This window comes from Euprymna scolopes, chromosome 1 (assembly GCF_053919585.1).
Source record: "Euprymna scolopes isolate OS-2025 chromosome 1, ASM5391958v1, whole genome shotgun sequence".
Classification (NCBI taxonomy): Eukaryota; Metazoa; Mollusca; class Cephalopoda; order Sepiida; family Sepiolidae; genus Euprymna; species Euprymna scolopes.
The window spans coordinates 54,543,672-54,564,790 of NC_136482.1; positions in this window are offsets into that span (position 1 = coordinate 54,543,672).

Genomic DNA, 21,119 nt, shown 5'->3' on the forward strand with positions numbered 1-21,119 from the left:
TGATCGGTCGGGTACAGCAATACGTTCTTTGACGTGAAAATGGGCGTCAGGCAGGGATGGGTGATGTCAACGGTTCTCTTTAACCCAGTCAGTGATTGGGTTATGAGAAAGACAACAACGGGCTCCTCAAGGAAGACTCGATCAATTTTCTTTAATACTTTCGAAGATCTAGATTTTGCCGACAGCCTGGCACTACTGTCTTATACACACCAACATATGCAAACGAAAACCAGCTGGTTACAGATATCTGGGCAACAATTGGACTCAATGCTATTACCAATAAGACAGAGACAATGACACTGAACGTGATTAGACCAATTCCAGTCCAGCTGAATGGAAAGGACTTGCACCAGACATACTGCTTCACTTACTTGGGCAGCATCATCAGACCTGAGGGCGACACAAGAGAGGACAAAGAAAGCAAGCTGAGCAACATCTGGAGTTTTGCGCATTACCACATTAAACTCAAACACTATCAGAGGTGCGTAGTGTACACAGTCCTATATGGATCGGAATGCTGGAGAACGATGGATAACATTTAATCAGACTTCCATCCTTCCACATTACCTGTTCTTGACCAATACTGAAGACAATGTGGCCTGAGCAGATCTCTAATGAAGACATACTAAAAAGATTCCATCAGGAAGATATGGGCTTAATCATCAGAAAAAGGCGATGGAGGTCAATTGGGCATGTTCTTCGGAAAGACCCGCAATCAATCACAAGAACAGTTTGCACTGGACTCCAGTTAGCAAAAGGAAGACAGGAAGGCCGAGGACAACTTGAAGAAGCACGATGGAAAAGGAGAGAAAAGCTATGCAGCATTCTTGGAGTTACCTGGCTAAGCTGGCTCAGAAAATGCGGAGGTGGAGGGTATTTGTTGCTGCCCACCACTGGGTGGTTATAATGAATAGTTAAGGACTTTATAAACTACAAATTGGAAATAAAATTATAAACTTAATAATGAAAAAACAATTCATAAACTAGATAGCAAGAATGGTAAGTCACTTTATAAACTAGATGATTGGAAAACATTTATACACTTCATAATGGTAAAACATTTATAAACTTGATAATTGTAAAATCATTTATACACGAGATAACGGTAAAAAACTTTATAAACTACACAATGCAAAAACACTGCATAAACTCGATAATTAGAACTCACTTTGTAAACTAAATACATTTGAAGCTTAATAAAAACGTGAAGACCATTTAGGTTATTACGTACGAAACAGTCGCTTTTAAATATAATGTTGACAGGAAAAAAATGAGGAAAAGTTTCATAATCATAAAAGATTGCATGGATGACGCAGTTATAAGATAGCAATGCAAAATTTAAAAAAAAGATTATATATTTATTGCCTTTTAGGGAAGGCCCATTTTTCCACGGTCACAATCAAACAATATGAGTGTCTGTAAATCACAAATCAGAATTAAATTATACACAAACTGCCATTTACTACACATGACTGTAGTCATTTTTGCCCAACCATTACCATGAGAAATATTGTAGCTGGAATTAGAGCTTGACTCAATATCACTTCGCCACTTGCTAGGAAATTTATAACAAACGTTTATTTAAAAAAACAGAACAGAAAATTGAATGTTTGCGTGATGAATAAAAAGTGTGAGTAAGATAAATAATTCTCACTACATCAATTGCTCGTCATCTGGTGTTCTAAGTTAGAAAGATTTTCTACACACATGTCCCATATCTCTAATTTATGGCGAGTTAGAAAAATACAACTGGAAATGAGTTGACTACCTCAATTTCTGTTAGATGTTAAAATCGTGAATGTCATTACTTAAAACATGGCGAGTAATTGCCGCAAGTAGAGAGAACATTGGGAGAAAATGATGAATAAAAAATGGAATGCAAAAGAAATAGCGATTAAAAATAGGACGAACAGTAACGTTTAAACAATGAATGAAACGAAACATAAAAGAACGCCGACAATTTAGCAAAAGAATAAATGCTTAAAAATAAAATAAAAAAAATTTTGCAAAACAGTAAAACGTTGCCCGTGGATGAAAAGACTAAGAAATAAATAGCATATTAATCGAACAAAACAATGGCGAGTTACACGGTATTTAAAAATACATGACTTGATTGGGAACGTAATTAAGAATGAACCCATCACAAATGTCTCATTTAAATATACAGACAGGAAGAAAGTAACAACTAAAGAAATTTTTAAATAAAAAAAGTACAGCATCATAAGGGATTGTGAAATACAATTAAACTCACTTTAATTCATCCAGGTGAATAAGAAAGTATATGTTAGAAGTTTTACGAGATAAATAATGTACATTTTGTTTACAAACGAGTCACAACTTATCAAGGCTCGGAGGCTATTCGATGATAGGAGTTAATGGGTATACATTGGTCAATGGGGTTATAGCGTAGTAATCATAAGTAGTGGAAAGCTTCTAAATTGAATTACGTAGAGGGACGGTTTATCAAGAACTTGTTTACGTTGAACTTGAAGACAATCAAATTGCAGTCAGCTGGAAAGCAGGCAAACGGAAGAGAGTTCAACAGACGTCAATTTCTAACAGAGAAGCTTTGTTCATGGAATCTACGTTTAGGAGATAAAGAGTGTGGGAAATTATTGATAGTGGTTTTGGCTAGACAAGTGTTTTTCGTGAAAGTTTAGCGAGAGGAGGCCATAGATTGAAGTTCAGCTCAGCACTTGCCATGAAAATAACGATAAATCAGAGACACGCTCGCAACTTCCCTTCTGTGAGAAAAAGGTTGCAGAGAAGAGAAAAGGACTTCCCCCTACTCAGCCACGAAGTCTATTTTAAACTCTGTCAAGGCATGATAAGCTGCTTCTAGTAGCCCCTGCCCAGATTTGGCAACAGTACTTCATCATTGGCCTTACCTGTTTCTTAATAGGTAGAGAATTACATCAGCAGTGAAAATCTACTGGAGTAGTAGAAGGATCCTACCATTTTTGCAGCGGCCTTGGCAACGGATTTTATGTGAGTGTCCCATTTTTGATCAGGAGTAAAGGTCAAGCCACAAAGCTTGGCAAAACATGGAGCCTCCCAAGACTAGGGCCATTCATTTAAACTGATGCCTGATGAGGACTAGAGCGGTGATTATGTAAAGTTGGGAGTTTGGTTTTAGATGCATAAAAAGTAACCAGCCACCTCTTTCACCATTGTATCACATGCTCAAGATAAGAGGAGAGAGAATTAGAGAGGATTTGGTTATTTAAAGCCTTTGGTGCGTTGCCATAGATGGTAGTGTCTTCAGCATAGATGTAAAGGGATGATCGTAGATTGTTATTTGGAAGATCATTGATATAGATCAGGAAGAGAGTTGGGCCCAATATGGACCTCTGAGGGACTCCGGCATTGATACTGTGAGCTTCTGATTTCTTCCCATCAATCTCTACTCTTATGAAACTATGCGACAAAATGATTTTATAATTGAGAAAACATTTCTAGCTGTACCATAGTTCGATATCTTATGAAGTAGACCCGTATGCCATACTCTTTCAAAAGCCTTGATATGTCAAGAACAATTTTCCTAGACAGGAACCTTCGTTAAGGAGTACACTAATTCTATGAGATATAACCGTTAGCACATCTGCTGTTGATCTAGCAGAACGGAAACCATATTGCATATCACTAATAATAATTTTTTTCTTAGATGGTTGACTAATCTATTTTAATACAGATTCCAGCAACTTACTCATGACGAACAGGAGACTAATTGGTTTGTAATGAGAGGAAGACGACCGATCACAAGAATTCTTAATTACAATGCATACTGATGGGGTCTTCCAGGGTGGTGGAAAGCAATTCTAGTTATAACAACGCTTAAAAAGCTTTGTATGTATGGGAGCTAGTTCTTGTTAACGCTTTTTCAGCACTATAATTAGAATGCCGTCAGGGCAGTTGCTTTATTGGAATCAAAGCTTTTGATTAGCTTGGCAACATTACGTATAGATATCTTTATGTCGCATAGCGTGTTTTCTGATACAGGTGGAAATAGGGGGCGGCGGCCTTGGTCGCATAGGGTAGAATTAGCTGCAAAGTTCTTGGCAAAATGTTTTGCTTTGTCTGATGCTGAGGAAATTATCTCGTCCATTGATGGTAGTTGGGATAGAGCACACGCTTCTGATCAAGACCCTATTTCCTATTTGCCCAAACTAGTGGGAACCAAGCCGCTGTTCAGCTACTTGACAGGCTGAACAAACAACTCTCGCGTTTTTATTAATCTTTTACAGTGATTGCTGGCAGTCTTGAAAACGGCTTTAATTTCAGTACATCTATTACGTTTGAAGCAATGGAAAAGGGGATTTCTGTGCGTAATGGCAGCAGCACATTCTGAAGGAGGGAACCACGGCTGGCTGTTACGTTTTTGCTGGAATATTATGGCAAGTATAAAGCGGTTGATACCTACAATTTACCTTTCCGTCAGGTATAATAATATAGAGGACACATTTTTTAACATGGAACGCAGAGGTAAATCTGATGTAAATATACGAAAACTATCCCAGTCAGTCATAAAGTATCAATACAGAGTGCGATGGAGAGGTAAATCTGAGAACTTATTATATTTTGTTTTTATCTTAACTGATACAACAGAACGGTCGGAAGATCCAGGTGATGATAGAACGAAAGATCAATATATCCCAGGGCAAGTTGTGAGGAAAAGGTCTTGGAGACTTGTATACTGACTGTCAGTGCGGGCACATGGGTGGGTTCGCATCTTAGTGAGGTCATAAGTAACAGAGAAATCGTGACAGAACCTCCTCTCAACATCTGTTTTGTTTGAGTGCATTTACCATTCCACATTGTGAACATTGAAGTCACCACAGACGTGAATGTTGGCTGAAGGATGAGCAGACAGCATGTGGTACATTTTCTCAGGTATACTCTTAAAGATAGTAACTCCGCTGTTGTGGGGGCGATAAAGGGCAAATATAAATGCTGTGGTGTAAGCAACTGCAACCCGGAAGCACATATAGGGTAAATTAGGGTCCTCCCTGGAGATGTCCCTACCACATGGAAAGCCATCTTTTATGTAGGCACATATTCCATGTCCATGGCGATTTTGAGGGTCGGATTTGGATGTTAAGTTAGAGTTTTCTTTTAATTATAAAATCATCTAGGGTAATTGCCGGTTCACTGCCGGTTTCGCTAAAGAATAATAGGTCATACAATTTGCTTGGTCTTCTGGCCAAGACTATAGTGTTGTGCCTGTTCTGATGCTGCACCTTACCTTTCCTGTCCTCAGTCAGTGTAGGAGATATCTTTCATGACTAAGACAATTTTAATTTTTGTTCTCATCCAGAGTACCCCTTTTTGGTGAGCTGGATTTTTCCTACATTAAAAACCGACCTTGTATCTAACTTTTCCCTCGTGGGAAGGGAAGTAGATAGGAGCTATGTACGTACTTAAAATTTGCCAGCGAGTAAGACAGAGAATATGAACACTACGGTAATACATATATCTTTGGGAGTTTGGATGCAGTTGATATAAACTTGAGAAAAAGTCTAGACGAAAAATAGATTGATATCATCCAAATCACTTCACGAATTGAATCTAAAATTATCATAAAGTACAGAAAATATTATTAATAAATGAATCTTACACCTGATTTAAATGAAGATTAAATAACATATCCATCTGACTAAATATAAACTTAACTGTAGCAATATGAACCGAACATAGGTAAAGCTTGAGTACTTTGTGATGATAGAAAAGAAGAAGCCTTTAATGCGATAATACTATTATCAGTTTTAATCACGGAGAATGCCCGAATATGAATTGCGAGAAAACTAGAATACCAAGCATTTAGAACATAATCATGAAGATGACAGCAATGGCACAGAATGTATGAACATATTAAAAATCTTACTGTCATCAGTGAGGATCAACATTATTTATAAACAATATTTACTGGTGATAACTATTGTAAGAAGAATAAATGAGTTAATATAATAAAGAAACCGCAAGTGTATGATTATTGAAGTGAATTCTTGTAGCACAAACTCCGGGGACAACCTCCGATTATTACTGATAAGATTTGGAAATCCATCGATAGCATTTTGCATTTAGAATCCAAATCAACAAGAATATTAATAATAATTAAAACTACCATTACTACTGTTTATAATAATAATAATTATATTATTAATAATAGAAAGTATATCATATTGATTTTAGTATGACAAATCACTATGTCGATTATGATTGAGGCTTAATTTTTTGGCATTATGTATATATTTTCTAAGCCATACGACTATTGTTATAATTATTAGTTGGATTAAAATATTTTGTCAGGTTATAAATTATCGAAATTTCTATAACACATGTGTAGGCAAATATTTATTTTAAAGTCATAAACTCTATATTATCACAAGCTAAAGATCTTACATGACGGGGTTAATCTTAATTTAATACAAATCTATTATGTCGCCGATAAACCGAGTGTAGGATCGTAAGAATAGATTCCTTCTAAAATGTCAAACATTCATATGAGAAAATAAATACATTTCATTAACGCAGACACCGTCCCTAGGTGTTGCAACAACTCAACATGAACTTAATATTAGTTATTGGGAGCCAATATTACCAATTGTAAATCCAATTTGTCGGTAGTATAATAGACGTTTTTGCAATTTACCACAAATAAGTTATACTGCCACAATAAATATTCAAATTTAAAAGAACATTCTGTGAGGAGTGGTGTGGCGAAATGCATGTTCAGACTACATATACATTTCTGCATGTTTATTCAGTGGGAGAACGCGGGAACCGTTAAAGAATTCCAGATACAAGCGGTTTGAGTAAATAAGCTACCAGATTAGAAATATTAGGACCTAGAGGTATTTACGCTGGAGTAACATTTTGTTGTAGTACTTGTTGTGCAATATGGCAGCAAATAGGCAGCGGTTAGCATCCTATATAATATTTTGATTGCAGAAATTCCCCTTTGAACCAAAAACCCGTACGTTTGCAACAACAGATACCACACACAAATTTATTATGTCTAGACTATTAACCACTATCTTATGTAACTTTAGAACGCCATTTTAGACACATTTACTCGTTATAATTAAATCCTACATAATCTTTCCCTTTTCCAATTCAAAAATATTAAATCTGCCCAGACTAATTTCGCTTCTTCTGATTGTTTAAGTTCTAACCATACCTATATTCCGGAATAACGGTATCCGCTATCTAAACGAACACTAATGTACCATTCAAATACGGCGTCGCATTGATACCTACTTTTGCCCTCTGAGTAAATTGCTGCGTTATTTTACATTTTATCTCTCTTTCTTTGTCTACCTCTTTATCTCTCTCTGTATATATCCCTCCCAACTTTTATACTTCATTTAAACATGCGCAATCTATTACGGTCGTCTCCTATTTAAAAATAAAAGTTTTACCAATATAATCTACTGGACTCATACTTATTATGTTGTTTTAATTTATTGTTTTTTGAACATATGTGAAATACTCACATTTAAAAACTGTTAAACTATTTTTATATAACTTATGTTTATTTTTCCACCACTCTTATAATAAAATATATAAAAATACGTATTTTTTTAGCAATTTATTTTTATTTTTAAACTCACATATCTTTACAAATATCTATGTTTACTTAAGTTAATATCTTATATATTTCGTCAAACTGTTTAGATATTTTATGTTTACATTTACTTACAAAAACATGAAAAATAACAATGTATGTGTCACATTTTTTTAATGCTTTAGCAGTTTCAGAAATGTGAATGTGCAACCGAAAATCGTTTAATAGTTTTGAAATGTGACTATTACACAACAGATGATATTGCCGAAAAATCTATTTTTAAATCGGCGACGATCATCATGGACTGCGCAGGTTAAATAACGTATATTTACGTAACGAATTTTCCCACTCATTAGATACGCTACAATTCTTACGTAAATTTCATTAAATAAGGTATTGAATTCAGTGAAGTAGTTTATTTACATTTATTTCCAGGCTGATGCTCGAAATTGCGTTAATTTTTAGGTTGTTGTTGAGGGGTCAAGTTGTATATTAGGTCCGTCTCCACACTTTTCTTTACAATGACGAGAGTTTTCGACTATGCTAGTTAAGGAAAGTTCATTAAAATTTGTCGGAGAAAAGTACTTTTGAAGATATAAAGGCCTGTATTATGCACTGTAATTCACTGGCTGTTAGGTTTGTACTCACGCGCAATAAACAAAGATACTTTTTCCTACCGACACTATCACCCCCAATTTTTGTATCATTTGCGGGTGGGTTTGATTATAACGATTATCACGGTTGAATTTTGGGGGATTTTTTCCACCCCACACAAAAAGGGGGATTGTCTACTCCGAAAACACTTTTTTACATGGGGAGGTTTGGGATGTCTATTCCAAACGCCGTTTTAAGGATGGGGCGGTTGGTAGTGTCTATTCCGAAAGCCGTTCTTAACATGATGAGTTTAACGGGTCCTGCTAGTTTTGAATAAAAGCGTCGAATCTGTTAGGTTAGAAGGTCTGGGGTGGCTTTCAAGAGTAAGAGATTATTTTGATTCTTCAGCAATATTAAAGAATACCTCATGCGTGGGCGTACCTCTTAATGGCAGAGAAGTTTGGATGTTGGACTGTCGGAGAAAATTTGCTATCAGTCATGACAATCGATCATCGGTAGTTTGCATGATTAATAAATAAAAGAAAGTTTGTTTTCGTAATATTATGTGTTACAATCCAGTTATGGCTTCATTGCACTATAAACTGGACCTAAATTTCTTAGGATTTATCCATTGCATTGAATCTGAGTGAGTTCGACTTTTCCTCATATAGAGAAGGGAGTAGTATATTATCATCAAATATACTCATCTCGGGCGCAATTTTCTCACGAAAATCATTAATAAAAATCTAGAGTACGTATACAATCATCGACCTCTGGGGGAAAAATATCTGTGAAATCAAATATTTGTCTAGTAGTGCTGTATTAATTTTCTTGAAAGAACCTCCATACCAGATCGTGTCAAAAGCTTTTGATATATCAAGTACTGAAACATGATGTTTATAGTGTGTGGTATATGTATGCATAGACGACTCTTAATGAATCCACTATAGAACGGAATTGCTTAAATCTCTGCTGTGTGTCAGAAGATCATGTTAACGTTGTCATGCGCAGTTATTTTAGTGATATCTTCTTTAGAATCTAATGTTAACATTAGTAGTAGTAGCAGTAGTTCTAGTAGTAATATAATAATTGCAATGTGCGTCTCCCTACAACAACTTTTTAATATAAATATTCATTATTATTTCTATTATTGTACATGGCATAATTGTAATAGTGAAAATTCTAGAATTATGCTATACCAGATAGCCGCCTTGCGTTACATGTTCGTCAAATATGCTTAAATATAATATTTTGATTTAAGCCCAGTCTATACATGTATAACTATGAAAATAACATTCTTACACTGTTGAACAAACCTGGCATGATGATGATCTCCCACCTAGATATAGTGCGCACCATTTTCCCATTTTTATGGGTTTATGTCCAAGATCAAAGCCATAGCCTATCTATATACTCTCCCACAGCGTACAATATTGGACCAATCATGATCAAACCTTACATATTGATAGTCTTCGATCTAGAGATGGTGCACACTACTTTTCAAGGTCAAGATCAAAGGTCAATGTCATATTTGGTGCGGTTCCTCATAGACTCAGCCGCCTAAGGATGATGCACATCAAACTGAGGTTTGCCACCATTACGGGGGCCGCCACCATGGCACCGACACTATTCTTTAGAATTTGAATCAGATAAACCTCCTCCATCAGAATACCTTAAACCAATTTTTATTGTTCATAGTTGCATTTAAGTAATTTTAGAAGGCAGTTACAAAGAAAATTTGTAACACCTGAAGCAATAACTGCTCTTACAGCATTCAATTACTGCAAGGGTGCCCTTGAAGCAGTTACCCTAGCGTACAGAAAAGTGCGACACGAAGCGCGGGTATTTTTGCCAGTATATATATATATATATATATATATATATATATATATATATATATATATATATATACATTTATTTATTTATTGCGGACTATTATCCTCATCTTTATTTTTAGTTGTTGTTTAAAAAAGATAAGGATTATAGTCCGCAATATTTAAAAATTAAGAAATAATACTCATCTCAATAATCAATTCCAATTAAATAATATATATATATATATATATATATATATATATATATATATATATATATATATATATATACGTGTGTGTGTTGGTGTGTGTGCACGTAATGGCTATTTTGAGTCAGTCTATGTATGCCAAGGTTTTTTGTTGCGAGAATAACAGAAGTTCGGCAGGTTAGTGCAAAGCAGAAAAAGATTCAACAAAACGAGAAAAATGGGAAATGGCACCAAAAATCCAGAAAGTTGATGTTTTATCATTTTGTAAAGTCCGTTTTTTTTTTCTGTAAAACAATTAGCAACTGAACGATTCTGTAATAAAAATATGTAACTGACAGAAAGATATAAAAGAAGCATGCGTCAGAAAAGAGTCCCTCGATAATTTCTATTGTCGAAAGGCATGATGGACACTTAAGACACAAGAGAGCCCTTCGTGCTGAATATTTATCGACAAACCAGTTTAAGCTTGAAGCACAAGAAAGCTCCTCTAACTGAATGTTCATCAGAAGATCAATCGGGTTTTGAAACACAAGAACGCCCCTCTGTCTAAATGTTAATCGGAAGCCCAGTTGGGCCTTAAAATAGAAGAAAGCTCTTCTGGCTAAATGTTCATCAAAAGACCAGTCTGCGCTTTAAACACGAGAAAGCCAACCTGGCTGAACGTTCATTGGAATACCAATCGGGGATTGGAACACAACAAAGCTTCTTTAGCTGCATGTTCATCGGAAACCCAGTCAGGGCTTGAAACACAAGAAATCCCCCCCTATGTTCAATGGTTTACCGGTACGTTGAGCGTAACGCAAGGGGGCGCACTTCATATGAAGGGAGTATAAATAAAGTATACGCCACGAATATGTTAGGAACAAGATAATTTAAAATCAATTAACAAGCGTCCCACACAATTTTTGGTATCCTCCGATCATCTATCTTTATTTTAGAATGGAGGCAGCGAGAAATAGAAAATCAGCAATTTGACCTGAGAATGTTTTAATCCAGGCATACATATGTTAATAATTCATAGATGTCAGCTCTACCTGGACCTTTCCAAGTAGAGTTCATCTGACCGTAGTCCCCATACGGGAAGAATCTGATATAGCGAGTGTCAAGTGCAACAAATCCAGTCTCATAAGGTTCCTCGGATGACAGATATTGCCTCGTATTTTTGTATTTTTGTTTTCTTCTCCTCCCGTGATATTAGTACTTCCAGCTGATGGCCTTGTGCATTCCAGTTATGCTAGCCGACCTTTACAATAATCCTATACGTGGCTGCTTTCGGGTCCTGCTATGGCATTCAACACACACATTGTTTTATAATCAAAACTGTGGAACACGACTCAACAATGTTTCCCTTATCTCAGTACTCTAAACTGTTTGCCTTGTGTCGCATCATTCGGGTGTCGACTTCTTCAATAATTTCATAGGTTACCGCGGCATGGTCCTTGCCATGCCATTCGACCAGCACGTTGTTTTGGCGAATAACACGATCGAACACAAATTAGGAAGTGTTTATATTATATCAGTACTCCAAACTGTTAGCCTTGTGTCGCATCATTAAACAGCAGTTTCTTCAATAATTCTATAGGTGGGTACTATAGCGACCTTCCATTATCATCGAACACAAATGAAGTTTAAAAAAAGTTTTTTTCTTGTAAAAGTTCACACGTGGCGTGTGGCGTTATGTCAAGTAAATTCTGGCGTGTCTTTGCTCCGTTACTTGCTCGCTTCTTGCTAGGGCAGTCCACCTTTCAAGCCTTTTTGCTTTTGCGTGGGCACGACTGTGAATTATGGTATAAGATATTATAAAAATGAATACTTTATAAATTAACGTTCGTTTTTGTATGAATATAAAATGTTTTGTCGGAATATGCAAATTAGTGAATATTCATGAAATCGCTCGCATATCTATGCTGACTATATTAAGAAGTTCGTTTGAATGATTTTTGGAAAAAAAATTTTAATATCAATTTTGGTGCGAAAAAACTCAACTTTATTAGTGTATAGATTTTATGCAAAATGTCTATTTTTCTCTATAAGAGTGCATATTATAATCACAATAACGTTTACCAGCAGCAGCAGTATAATAATCATCATTCTCATTTATTAATTTTTATAGTAGTATTGAAATACTATAAATAGGAGCTGTGGAAATGTTTGCCCTTCCTTTTTTATCTATATGATCTTATACTAATTTTGAAACATATTAATAACTATTTTAGTGCATGTGTTTATTATTAATATTTGTATAACACATACACTTCCGCCAAATTTGATGTAGACAATCTTTATATATTTTACACGTATAGGTGATTGTTATTATATATGTGTAGTATAAGAAGTAATAAGTGTAGGGGTTGAAATATTAAGTGTTACTCTTTTATACTTTGGCATGTCAATAATTCTTTTTACCAATTCTTATTTTATTCTATCAAATAGATTAAGAGCACATGAATGCTAAAAGGACGTTGAAATGCAAGTTTCAATGTTTACCACATAGAAAGATTAAGTACCAGTCTTTTTCATTGATTAAATTGCTAGTTTCTTTATTTATATTCGTTTTTTCGCTTTATTTCATAAAAATAATGCATTTCTTCTCTCTCACTTTCTTCCTCTTTGACGGAATGGTCATTACTGACTAGCCGTGGCGCTCTTCACAAATCGTCGCCATTGATTCTGGTTTACGCCATTCTGAGAAACTCAGCTATGCTAATATCCGCGATGTCTTTCATGTTGTTTTACATTCTTGTTCTTGGTCTTCCATGTCATCTTTTGCCAGGGGTTGTATCAAATGAGCAAATCTTTTGCTCCGTCGTTTGTTTTGGCCACGTGTCGCAGAAATCGCAATCTCCTGTCAATCTTCAGTATGGTCTAATCTGCTCCGGAACCCATTCGTTTGTACGTTTATCCACCCAGCTTACACGAAGAACTCTACGGTAGCACCACAATTCCAAAAGCAGCAATTTTCCTCTTGTCCACATTCTTCAAGACCTAAAGATTCTGCTCCGTACGTTGCTATTGAGAATACCAAGGCTTATAGGAGTCGTTTTTTGTGCGTTTGAAATATATCTGTTTTACAGATATTGGTTAGTGCAGTCATTACTGTTTTGCCGTTTCACTACATAGTCTTACTTATTTGGCGTCATTTACTTTAGGAAAACTGCACCCAGGTAGTTGAAATCTTCTACATTTTCAACATTTAGATTGTCCACATCATTTAGTGCATGTGTTACCTTTATTACCTTTGTTTTGCTGACGTTGAAGAAGAGTCCTGCTGTCCCACTGTTAACATTTACCTTGTTGATTAAGTCTTGTATTTTTTGCATACATATTGCAATCAAAACTGCATCGTCAGAGTATATCAGGTTGTTGATTGTTCTTCCAGCAATTCTGATTCCTGCTGGGTCATGTCCGAGTGCTTCTCGCATTACTTGTACGGCATATATATTAAAAGCAGGGGAGGGTTACAATATGCATCATTACCTAACACCCTGGAAAATTTCAAAAGAGTCTGTCATTCCATTAGTTGTTTTATTTTTACTTTCTGAGAGATATATAGGTTTCTGTTGAGATCAATTATGTGTCTGAGAATCCCATATCTTCCATCATATTCCAGAGATCATCTATCACTGTGTCAAAGGCATTTCTATAACGGATGAACATCTGTTTCTACGTAACTCCTCTTCTCAAGTAATATTTCCAGGTTAAGTATTTGGTCTCTAGTTTCTTTTCCTGGTCTGAAATCAGCCTGTTCCTCCATTATATTGGCATAACTTGTTCTGCATCAACTTTGCTATGATTATTAATGTAATTTTACTTTTAAAACAAAAGAAAATTGCAATATACTGCTTCGTATATGAGTAAACTCCAAGCTTGTATGTTATGGGGTACTTCTTAGTTCCTACCCATTTTACAAATCTCTCTGTTAGTCCCCTTTTATTTAAATCTGTTGCGGTATATTAATACGTAGTTATAGGGTCAGAAACATATCCGAATACACGTTTTGGACATGATTATAGATTTAAACCCTGTGTATTGCTTTATTGCAGGACAATATTTTTTAAACTTTGAAATTGCTATGAAACGCAGAGAAGAGAAATGTGGTACATTGGAAGAGCATAACAAGTTGCCTTATTTCCCTGAGTTTTGTGGAATTTGAACAAATATTTTGAAAGTTATGCTAATTTTTCTATTTTCTGGTAATTTTCATTGCAAGTGTATAAAAATTTATATTTTCGGTTATAAAACAATATTCTAACTTCATATTTCTATTTATATAAAATGAAAAACGTGCAGTAACAATATTAACTAAACACTAGAACGAATTTCACATTATTTTTTAAGGAAATACTTATTTATCAACATAACTCCCATGCTTCAAAATCACTTTGAATAGCTTCTTGTTGACTGATTATTTCAATTGGCGGATTTGAGATTGTGTTGCTATAGGCAAATTTCATAATCTTCCTTCAAAGTTCATCCTTCGACGAAAATTGAACACCTCCTTCATAAACTTTCATTTTAATTATTGACCAGATCTGGAAAACACCGTGACCAGGTCATCAAATTTTCTCCATGCCTTATGACTTGAGGTAAGATGTCGCAGCCTTGGCTGAATGGGATGACACATTGTCGTGCATAAAAATCAATTTGCAATGACGCGCCAACGAAAGGTCATCAAGTCATGGTGACAAGTGATCATTTAAAAATAACATACAAGACTGGCTTATCAGTTCACACTTTCTGGCACTGGAGATGATCTAATTACTTCATCTCAGATTATTTCAGCCCAAACATGACACATCGACCTCCTTGTTGACGACGGAATCGATGAGGGGTAGGGAATCCAAGAGGATTCCAAACTTTGGCCCAACCATTTGATCCATAAAGAGTTGCTTTGGCCTCATCAGTGGAAAGAACATTTTCAAAGTTGGTTTTCATGTATTTCTGAGCCCAAGCAAAACGTTTTCCCTTATGAATTTGATTTAAAACATGTCTTGCTATGGGTTTAATACTTTTTGCAATTTCATTTAAAACATTGCAGCGTATCTTTCTGGACAAGGAAGCTATTCCATCCTTGTCAAATATAGCAGCACTGTTGCTACCAGGCTGTTTGATAACTTCATGGCGAAATGTTCTAACATCACGAGCAGAAACTGACTTTCTTGTGTTTTTGTCCTTCCTTGATTTGATGTTTGGATTTTCAACGAATGAAAACAATGTTCTTCGATCTCTTCCTTGGCTAGATATACAAGAGATAAACCTTTTACAACAACATGCTCCTTTTCACTCGCTTTCAATCGACCCTTTCTAGGTATGTTGGAACACCTGCAATAAAATGATACACACTTAAAATAGAAAAATATGTATAATTTTTTAAATATTTATTTAAATTCCGCAAAACTCCGGGAAACAAGGCAACCCGTTATGCTCTTTCAATGTACCAAATTTCAATACTCTGCGTTTCATAGCAATTTCAAAAGTAAAAAAAAATATTGTCTTGCAATAAAGCGATGCACAGAGTTTGATCTTCAAAGCGGACATAACTTTTACTACAACTTTATTGGCATGATTATTTTCTACATATGACCCGATTCTCTAATAGTCAGCCTACAACACAATTCCACGAACGCATTTTGTTTGGAATTAATTAATACGTTAAGTTGTATAGCAGGTTGATGCAGACATTTAAAAGAAATCCGGTTGACTCTTCTAATGACATACACAGTTCAGGAACAATTCCAATATTGTTATGTTTTTTCGTCTTTAGTTCGCTTTTTCTCACGATTCTATTTTAGACATTTCATCAGCCGTCCTTACATAAAACAATAACATCGCACGATTTTTATGACTCTGATCTCAGCCTACAAATTGTATTAGATTATAAGGCGGTAGCTAGTGCTACTAGCCCGAGGAAATATCTTACAGATAAGGAGGTTAATAGATTTAATGTTATAAACACTATGGCTTAACCCTTTACCGTTATTCACAAGGAAACAGATATTGTATTAGTGGCTATTGTAAAATCCGGTGCCCTATGTAGAATATATATATATATATATATATATATATATATATATATATATATATATATATATATATATATACACACACACACACACACACATATATATATATATATATATATATATGTGGGGGATGGGGGTAGAAAATTATTCAGTGCAACATTACCTCATTTTAATCATGTTATTAAGTAAATACTTTCTCGTGACGCTTAACATATGAATACATTAATATATTACGCCACATAAGTTGCTTCATTTCTTTTTTATATTCTTCTATTCTAATATACAATGAAATAGTAAGCAGATGCTCGTAGTTAGACGAGTATCGCATTGTGTCTAAAAAATCGATATTTGAATCTGACTAGCGATTAATTTCTTTTTTATCTTTATACACTGCTGTTCATTTCCTTTAGTAAATGTGTGATAGGTCTTGGCTAAGATAAGCAAAAAGAAGTATGTGTAGCTATATTTATAGAAATTTCCTGCATATAAGCACTAAATCTTCATTATCCGAATGGAAATTCTTGACATAATAATGCGCGCAAAGCCAGTACACAGTCCTCGCTGACCTACCCTATTTCGTGAAAATGCATACAGATGATCAAATTGAAAACTGTCGGAGTATAAAAAAACAACCCGAAGCCTTTCCGTGAAAATAAAATTATATTTTAATTTCATTTATCTTTACCTCATATAGAATGTCGCATCATATTCAGTTAACTATAGAAGAAGCTTCCTATATATCGAAACCTCAGAATTGTACGACGTTCAGTATATAATTCCAATGCTACATTCTTTTCTCCTTTTGTTGTTTGTGTCGCATCAATATCCCCTTCTCCCTCTCATTTTCTTTTTATTCTTATTTCGTTCCATTTTTGTATGTCATATTTTATTTCGTTCTGTCATTTTATACCCAATTTATGTAACAAAATGAACATGTTTATATACTAGTCGTTTATCAATGACTTTAAATCCGAATGGTTTTGCGAGTAGGATGTTATGAAACCTCACTCCTGACATTAATTACAACCCTAACGTCTCCATAGATCGTCGAGGTTTTTTAAATTATTCTTTGCTTTTATTCATTTCCTTATCGAAGATACAAGTAGTGCTCCAATTTCCCAACTCAAATATGGTTTGACGAACTCAATAAATTAATGTAATTACTTCTCTCAACAGTAAAGTATCGGCAAATATCTCTTTTTACACGTAATCGATTTATTAGTTTCTTAATTTCCTTTTTCAGTACGTATTTTTCAGTACGTATAAATCTATGCTAAAAGTTAGATACTATTTCAACAATAAAAAACATCCATCTATGAGAATGCAAATTTCCCATGGTTTCGCAGTTTATTGCATTTGTAAAATTCGTCTCTGTAAAGCACGAGGATATATGATTACATGTTTTTGTGAATTCTTTCGATTCTTTTGTTCGACTGCATTTTATGAAGACTTCCACTGTCTGGATGTTAATCCTTTTATAGTTTTTCGTTTAAATTCTGAAACAGTATTATACGCACAAATAAGTATCTTTAACTTTATTATATTGTTTTAGCTTATTTGCAACACAAAAATGATAATTGGTCAAGAATTGTTTTTTAAATTATTATTGCTACCCGCAAGTTCAAGATTAATATTGTCTAAAGATTATTAAAATCAACATCAGCATATGATCAACTGTGATTGAGAGAGTAGACAAGACAAGTCAATTTGTTCTTCTTTTTGCAAAAACTATACATTGCTAACTTCTCTTCTGGAAAGATAATTTCTTAAGGAAGTTTTTACATTGTTTTTTTTTGTGGGAAAGTTCAAGGAGAAATGTGTCACCATTTTCTAGTACACATTATTTGATATTCATCAGAACTTAATCACGTTTAAATCTTAAATCTATTTCTTCCTAGAAATACTAAAATAACTTTTAATTTTTTACACCAAGAAATGAATAACAAATGAAAACTGAGGATTATAACGACAAAAGTAGTGGAAGACACTGAGAGAGGGGCACTTTTGCTAAATAGAGAAAGGCATCAACGTTCTCTTGTAATAATGCATAGTAAAGGAAGACATAAAAATAAAATCTAATCTACAAAAAGTTTGATATAAAATTTTAATAAAATAAACCCCTCTATATGACATACACATTAAAGTATAGATTGTCAAAATGTACGACAGTAAATTAAAATATATTTAAATAAATAGTTATCAGCTGTCGACAATCCTATATCATGACAGTATATGCTCAAACTGTCTAGTCGATTTATGGTATGTAAGTGTGTCTACTTCTTACTTTATGGTTGACTAGAAGTTATTTGATTATCTATGTTTCTGAGAAAATACTAAAAAAACCGGTAGTAATTTCTAATGTTCTTTTCAGCAAATTAATATTTTTAAATTGCATATTATGATAAAGAGTTCGATTAGAAACATAACCAGCGTATTTCTTTTATTATTTAAGTATTATCTAATCATAATAACGGGAATTGATACGAATTATTAATAAAATAAAAAGAAAAAGACAAATTAACAAAACTGTATATTTTAGTCTTTACATTGCCATGATTATATGCACTTTAGACCAGCTCACTAAACAGATCAACTGTTTTCAAACGTGGTTGAACAAAATTATTGTCTTTGTAGCATGATCCACCGACTTGCAATGACAAAAATGAGATCAAAAATAGTAATAAAGAGAAAACTATTGATCGAATAAAAAGAAACGATTAAAAAAGTATTATAAAATGTACGATGCATTAGTCTTATTCGATTACGTAGCAGATTAATATAAATTGCTTTTTTAAACCTATACACTTGAACGATGCGATGAAAATAGCATTTTACTTTATATTAGAGATAAGATATTTTTTCGAAGATATTTAACAATAACACTGTGCCAAATATAAATGTAAATGCATGACTTTTGTAGATTTTTAGTTCAGTTCCGAAGGTCGCTGTGAGTCCTCAAACCGACACAGTTCTACATCGTGTTTCGTTTTCTTTCTAAGATCAATAAATTTCTAGTTTAAGTGACGGGAGATAGATACAAAACATCGTTGGTTGTGTTAAGCGATAGAAGCATTATCTTGAAATAGTGAGTAAGATAAAAGCTGCTAGTGAGAACTCCACTGCACCGTAGATAACTCTATGAGACGAATGCCTTAGTTATCTCTGTAAAAGGACTAGATGCTTGCTATAAATGCGTCTTTTCATCAATCATCAAGTCATCAAAAGTGAAAATCCAGCTATGAAAGAGAAAGTAGTACTAGAACAGCCAAGGACGCATTTCAAACGTGCGAGATTCGCTCCAGGGCAACAAAATAACGTTAATGAAAATATATTTCAATATTGGTTGTAAATCCTCTATTTTTTCGTAATGCGATTCGGAATAACTTTACCTTTTAGGATTGTTCTTTATTTACTTCAGTTACTAATATTGGTAACGATTCATTACCATAGCAGAAATTTATTCGAAGAAAAGAGATGCATAAAATAATGTAATTGTTATTTGAAACAACTATTTAAAAATTCCTGATAGACTTACAGCAATTTCTATCGACACAACAAGCATTTAACTCTTTGCTTTATAGAAAATTGAGCAAATTTTTTCATCAAATAAATAGGAAAAATGATTAGCTTGCATGAATGTTCTCGCAACCCGAAAGGTATGTGAATATTGTATAAGTAGATGGTCCTGATAAAAAGCATTTAATTTTAAGCGAACTTTCTTGTAATTTTTTTTACACGGTGGTAACCACTTATCAAGTCCCGGAAGTCACTCAGGGATAAGGGTTATTGCAAGTACATTACGTTAGTGTGGAGATATAATGAGGTGTTTACTTAAGAGGGCGATCTATTAGGAATTTGTTAACGTTGGACTTGAAGACATCCAAGTTGTAGTCAGGTGGGAAGCAGGAAGACGGAACAGAGTTCCACAGGCGTGCAGTTCTAAGAAAGAAGCTTTGTTCATGGAATATACGTTTTGATTTAGGCACAGATATAGAGTGGGGAAATTTTTTCACAGTGGATTCAGCTAGACGGGTGTTTATCGTGAAGGATTGGTGAGGGGGGACCAGAGATTGGAGTTCAGACGAGCACCTGCCATGGAAATAACGATACAACAAGGATAGGCTCGCAACGTCTCTTCTGTGGGAGAGAGGTTGCAGGGTAGAGAAAAGGGCATCCCCCAATAAGCCACGAAGTCTATTTTGTACTCTGTCAAGGCAGGATAGGCTGTTTTTAGCAGCTCCTGCCCAGATATGACAGCAGTATTCCATCCTTGGACGTACTTGGCTTTTTTATAGATAGAGAATTGCATCAGTAGTGAGATATCTTCTGGAGCGGTTGAAGGATCCCACCATCTTCTCAGCGACCTTGGCAACAGACTTGATGTATGTGTTCCATTGCAGATCAAGAGTAAAGGTCAAACCCAGAAGCTTGTCAAAACATGGGGCTTCTCCTAGACGAGAGCAATCCATTTCAATTGATGCCAGATGGGTATCAGAGCGTTGATGATGTAAAGATAGGAGTTTGGTTTTAGATGCATTAAAGGTAACCAGCCACGTTTTCCCCACTGAACCACGCGCTCGAGATCAGAGGAGAGAGAATCTGAGAGAACTTTGTCATTTACAGCCTTTGATGTGTTGCCGTAGATGGTCCTGTCATCAGCATAGATGTCAAGGAATGATTTAAGTATGTGTTAAGGGAGATCATTGATGCAGACCAGGAAGAGAGTTGGGCCCAGGATTGACACTTGAGGGACTCCAGTATTAATACTGCAGGCCTCTGATTTTTGTCCATCGACCACTACTCTTATGAGCCTACCGGAGAGAGATGATTTAATGATTGAGAAAACATTTCTAGTTATACGGTAGCTGGAAATCTTGTGAAGTAGACCCTTATGCCATACCTTGTCAAAGGCCTG